Source organism: Saimiri boliviensis, chromosome 3, assembly GCF_048565385.1.
Source record: "Saimiri boliviensis isolate mSaiBol1 chromosome 3, mSaiBol1.pri, whole genome shotgun sequence".
NCBI classification, from domain to species: domain Eukaryota; kingdom Metazoa; phylum Chordata; class Mammalia; order Primates; family Cebidae; genus Saimiri; species Saimiri boliviensis.
The window spans coordinates 104,997,407-105,003,927 of record NC_133451.1 but is presented as its reverse complement, the minus strand read 5'-3'; the positions used below and the strand labels follow the sequence as shown (position 1 = coordinate 105,003,927).

Below are 6,521 nucleotides of genomic sequence, written 5' to 3'. Positions count from 1 at the left end.
AGATCCTTAATCACATTGCAAAGACCTTTTTCCAAATAAGATAACATTTAAGGGTTCTGGGAATTAGGACCTGGTATCTTTGAGGACCATTATTCAGGCCACTACAGATGCTATGATAGATAACTACTACTAGATATCTACTACTATGATAGATATTCTCCAGGGAATACTGGAGAAACTTGAAAGGAGATGAAGAGGCAGATGTCAAGAAAAGCTTCCTAAATCAGGGGTGTCAGAGAATATAAATCACTAAAGCAGCCTTTACAACAACAGCCGGTAATCAGACCAACCAGAACAGACACAGGCTATAAATAACTCACTGCGGCCTACCAGTGAGTACCAGTTGAGCATCAGTCTTGATAACAGATGTAATGTTGGGTGCTTTCTACAGGAGAATAAATAAGAGGTAGCAACTGGATGACAAAAATCATTTACGCATGATTCCTAACATACCACCAGGGGAGGAATCATGGGCAGGATTGCCCCATATAGTTTGAGACATATCATTTTTTTTTTTACTCCTATGATGTCTACATTGCTCTTCAAAAAAAAAAAAGTCTACATTGCCTGTCACTTCAATTATTTTTTTCAATCCAATTTGCTCAAAATTTCTACTCAATTATTTACTTAATAATTTTAATTATATTTTTCAAAAAAGTAAGTTGTTTGTGCAAAAACAAGTATAGCAATATAAGGTTATATAAAGTAATAATTCTCCTCCTCCACCTAATCTCAGTTCCCAGAGATAAGCACATCAACAGATACATCAAGGGCTTTATCTGTGAATATGTAAATCTGCATATATAAAATATAAATACATTTATTTAAATCAATGGGAAGGAACAAGCCTTATGCCACTGGTGGAAAATGATAAAATAGTGCACCCTCAGCCCATTAAGCTCCTAAGACGAAGCAGCAAACTGCATGCTCTTTCCTTTTGTACTTTTTGGATCCAATTCCACAGGAAATATCTCTAATTCATAAATTCTTAATTCCACATTGGCACCCTAAGGGAGGATTGGCAGGAAGAGCAGCAATGAAATATAAATATGAATTTTGTTGTTCAAAATAAAATATGAACAACAGCTTCCTCCAATCTCCCACTAAACTTTGCACCCCAAAAGCCTCCTCAGTTGACACACAAACACCCCAAGTCCTAACCACCTAAAATTGAACTTGTCATCTTCCTCGGGAAACCTGCTACTCCTCCTATTTCTCCATCTCAACTCATGGCCCAAGCCAGAAACCAGGAATTGACCCTTCTCTGCCACATCCTACATCAACAAAAGTCACCAGATCCTGGAAAATATTATGCAAATTCATAAATTTTTCTCATTACTAGATTGCTGCAAAAAAAAAAAAAAAATCATGAATGGTCTCCCAGACCTTCACCTCACCCTCCCCTTAATCATACGCTATTCTGCAGCTAGAGTTATCTTTCCAGAACACAAATTTCATGATGATGCACCTTTCTTCAAGCGCTTTAATGGATCTTCATTGCTCTCAAAATAGAGTCCTGAAGAGGGTTTATAACATCCTAGTTGAGAGTGTTCCTGCTATCTCTTTGCTTATTTCTCGCCCTCATAATCTGATCTCAAACCACACTCATCTTTTTTTTTTTTTTTATTTTCCTAAGTTTGCATGCTTACGCATGCTGGAACTCTCCATGTACTGTTTTCTCCGAGAAAGACCTTTCTATTTCTTTACTTAGCTGACTCCCATTCAATTCATAGGTTTTAACTTAGTTATCAGTCAGGAAGCTGTGCTCTAAAACCCTTAGTCTAAGTTAGGGGTCTCTTCTGTGACCACAACATCCTGTGCCTTCTCTGTCATTTATTAACACTTAGCAATTATAATTGCCTGTTCACTTGTCTCTCACCACCACTAGACCAGGATCAGTTCACGTTTGTGTTATCAGGACCAAGCACAGTAAGAGGGACATGGTAGGATCTCAACAAATAGTTAAGTATGTAGAAAGAGTAATGTAGATCCTCAGTAGCAAGGCACCATGTATAAATTTATCTTCAGGAAGGCAGTTCAGTGCATAGCTTTGGTGTAATGAACAAATTGATAGCATGATTTTTACAGCATTTTGTTGACTATTAAAGAATAATTTGCGGGCCGGGCGCGGTGGCTCAAGCCTGTAATCCCAGCACTTTGGGAGGCCGAGGCGGGTGGATCACGAGGTCGAGAGATGGAGACCATCCTGGTCAACATGGTGAAACCCCGTCTCTACTAAAGATTCAAAAAATTAGCTGGGCATGGTGGCTCGTGCCTGTAATCCCAGCTACTCAGGAGGCTGAGGCAGGAGAATTGCCTGAACCCAGGAGGCGGAGGTTGCGGTGAGCCGAGATCGCGCCATTGCACTCCAGCCTGGGTAACAAGAGTGAAACTCCGTCTCAAAAAAAAAAAAAAAAAAAAAAAAAAAAAAAAAAAAAAAAAAAAATTTGCATTTAAGACACATAAATCCCACAAATGAAAAATAAGCCCATTCTCCCCACCACTACAGGAAGGAAATCAGACTATGATTCAGTTTCCAGTGTATGCCCTCCTCATCCTGAATCCACACAGAAGGCAGAAGCAGTAATGTCACTGTAGAGCTAACCGAGCATATCCTTCGATATCCTACATATTTCTGTCATTACGGTAGTGCAATGAATAGTTCTCAGTGTTGCAGGTTCAGGAGCTCAATTTTATTACTCCATTTAAAATGAGAAGCTAGCTGGGTGTAGTGGCTCACATCTGTGATCCCAACACTTTGGGAGGCCGAGGTGGGTGGATCACCTGAGGTCAGGAGTTCGAGACCGGCCTGGCCAACATGGTGAAACCCCATCTCTACTAAAAATACAAAACATTAGCCAGGCATTGTGGTGGGCACCTGTAGTCCCAGCCACTCAGGAGGCTGTGACAGGAGAATTACTTGAACCTGGGAGGTAGAGATTGCAGTGAGCTGAGATCATACCATTGCACTGAAGCCTGGGCAACAACAACAACAAAAAAAAAACAAAAAAAAAAAAAAAAAAAAAAAAAAAAGAGAAAGAAAGAAAACAAAAGAAGAAAAGCCTCTAAGGCTGGCTTTCTCAATAGGGGTTCTTCATCTGAACACAGAGCAGAAAAAATTATTTGAGTGACTATTTCTAAATTCTCCCAAGGATGGCAAATAATGGTACCATTCTAGATACAAAGAAAATTTAACTGATCACATGCAATGAATGCCTTACAGCTATTAGGATTTATTTCACTCCCAGAAATTGAGAGGGCCTGAATCATATGAAGTAAATTCCTGTGAAATATAAATATGTCTCACACACACACACACACACACACACACACAAACACACACACACACACACACACACACAAACACACACACACACACACACACACACTAGATCTACACTATATCTCACTACATTAGTATATATACTGTATACATATACTAATTTGTAAAAGAAAGTACAGGTTGGCAAAAGTAGAATACAGTAGCATTGCTGATCATAATCTGGCTTGAAAAAAATATAGCCTTCTTGAGCCCAGGAGTTCAAGACCTGCTTGGGCAATATAGCAAGACCCCGTTCTCCACAAAAAGGAAAAAAAAAACCCAAAAAGACAAAAAAAGTGAAAGAAAAAAATATAGTCTTTAGAGTGGAAGAGTTAGGTATTTTCAACGGATACTTTAATTGACCTATCATATCCTGCTGACTCAGCCTTCTTCCCTCGAGAGAGACCAGAATATGAGCTCTTGGAGAGAAGGAAGCACATTTGTCTTGACTCCACATTTTGCTGAAATTTGAACTCCTAATAACTAACATCATGCATGGCATATACTCCATTTCATTGACCCAGTGAATGGGTGGATGAATAATTTGAATTATATTGCTTCCTAGATTATTTTCTATTAGCAGTTAATGTTGGCCAGGCACAGTGGCTCACACCTGTAATCCCAGCACTTTGGGAGGCTGAGGCGGGAGGATCACATCGTCAAGACATCAAGACCATCCAGGCCAACATGGTGAGCATGTGGTGTGTGGATTCTTATTCATTCTTTCAACAAGAATCTTCTATGTGAGTGAATCTTAGGCTAGGAACTGAGATAGGTTATGCATTGTACATCAGAACTGATGTTATTTAGAACTAATCTACAACTTTACACATATTAGTTATTATTTAAAAAAAAAAAAAAGAAAGAAAGAAAGAAAGAAAGAAAGAAAGATGAGACGGGCATGGTGGCAGGTGCCTATAATCCCAGCTACTCAGGAGGCTGAGGCAGGAGAATTGGCTGAATCCAGGAGACAGAGGTTGCAGTGAGCAGAGATTATGCCACTGCACTCCAGCCTGGGTGACAGAGCAAGACTCCAACTCAAAAAAAAAAAAAAAAAAAAAAAACTAGTTCCCCTTTTCTAATCCTGTCCGTGGATCTTGACATTTGTCTAACTTTAGGGGTCTGTAGGCCTTGTCATCTTTCATTTATACACTTAACCTGAGCACTGAGATTCTGTGAGCAACTGGGGCCACTTTGGGTTACCTTTCCCTGGAAAGAAGGGCTAGTTATCATCATGTCAAGTCTCTAGTAATATAACCAAACATGAATCTCCTAGGACTGTAGTTTAATTGGATTTACACTGCAGTTAGAGTGGGGCTTAGGGATAGGGCACAACGGAGAGTGGTAATCTCAATCTCTCGTCTACACTTATTGGAAAATAACATCCACAGATAAAATGGCTTCTGGAGTTGCCCAGTGCTCCCTGTCTCCACTTCTATTATTGCAAAGTGTAGTCTCCAAAGGAATCCAAAAGAAGTCAAATTAGATTAGTAAAAGAGAGAGAGAGAATTAAAAATTATGCAGCATGTACCAGATACTGCTATTGCTGCTTGACATTCATTACCTCATTTGATTTTCATAACAAATATGTTATTATCTTTGGACTAGAAGCCAAATCTAGTTATTTTCTGACTCTATAGCCCAAGCTCATTCTATTCTATTATGCTCACAGTTGCCTAGAGTCCGTTTCTGTCACTGTGTCCTCCTTGAAAGAGCTGTGTTACCCTGAAATCAAAAATCTATAGCCAAACTTTTATGTTGGCAGGCAAATGAGACTCCTAGTAGCAAGTCTACTCTTTGATGAAAGCACTTAATACTGATTCTCTGCTAAAATAGTTTGGGGAGGAGGGAAAGAAGGGAGAGTGACAGAAGAAAGTGCTTCTTTAGCTCTGCATTCAGCACCTCCCTTGGCTCAAAAAAGAAAACAGAGCAACCAACTTACATAGATGAAAGAAATTAAACCTGATGCCTGAAAATCACTAAGCATAAATTTAGGCTTAGGTATTGTACTTTGCTACAAGTAAACTAGACCTTGTTGGCTTAATCACACTTAAATTGCTTTTCCAGGAGTATTTGTCATGGGATTAATTTTACTTTATTAACTAAGGATAGACAAAGCAATAAACAAATAAGATAGCTAAATACTCTGCTTCCATTAGTCATTTAATCAATTATCTCCCAACAAATGATCTGATTCTTCTTCCGAACAAGAAGACTTATCTATCAAAATACTACTTTAGCCGGGCGCGGTGGCTCAAGCCTGTAATCCCAGCACTTTGGGAGGCTGAGGCGGGTGGATCACGAGGTCAAGAGATCGAGACCATCCTGGTCAACACAGTGAAATCCCGTCTCTACTAAAAATACAAAAAGCCAGGCGCGGTGGCTCAAGCTTGTAATCCCAGCACTTTGGGAGGCTGAGGCGGGTGGATCACGAGGTCGAGAGATCGAGAGCATCCTGGTCAACATGGTGAAACCCCATCTCTACTAAAAATACAAAAAATTAGCTGGGCATGGTGGCACTTGCCTGTAATCCCAGCTACTCAGGAGACTGAGGCAAGAGATTTGCTTCAACTCAGGAGGCAGAGGTTGCAGTGAGCCGAGATTGCGCCATTGCACTCCAGCCTGGGTAACAAGAGCGAAACTCCGTCTCAAAAAAAAAAAAAAAAAAGATATAAAAATTTAATTTGAGGTTTTTCTTTTTAATATCTCTAAGTTTCTAACAGTATAAATTGAAATTTTCCTTAAAGTAAACCACATTCTTCTGGTTTTATTTTTAAAATTTGGATCAAAAGTAATTGTAAGTTTATATTATCCAAAAAAGAAAAAAGAAGTGTAGTTTTGAGGTAGCAGATGGGAGGCTTAAAATAATGCACTCATTTCCAAAACATGCTATAATAAGCATGTTTCAGCTTTATAATAAAACAATAATAGAAGAAACAGCATACAATGCAAATAAAATTCACATCTTCCTTAATATTAGGGCAAAACTTTTCTATTGCTCTCCTTTCTTTAGGGTCTATGTTTCTTTCTTTTCTTTTTCTTTTTTCTTTTTCTTTTTTTTTTTTTTTTTTTTTTTTGAGACGGAGTTTTGCTCTTGTTGCCCAGGCTGGAGGGCAATGGCGTGATCTCGGCTCACCGCAACCTCCACCTCCTGGATTCAGGCAATTCTCCTGTCTCAGCCTCGTGAGTAGCTGGGATT

The 6,521-nt window shown here is 39.2% G+C and overlaps 1 protein-coding gene across 12 annotated transcripts in view; it reads right to left on the bottom strand.

Annotated features, from left to right (window-relative positions):
* ANK2 (ankyrin 2) overlaps positions 1 to 6,521 on the bottom strand; it is a 699,003-nt gene that overhangs the window by 594,422 nt on the left and 98,060 nt on the right. The window lies entirely within an intron of this gene.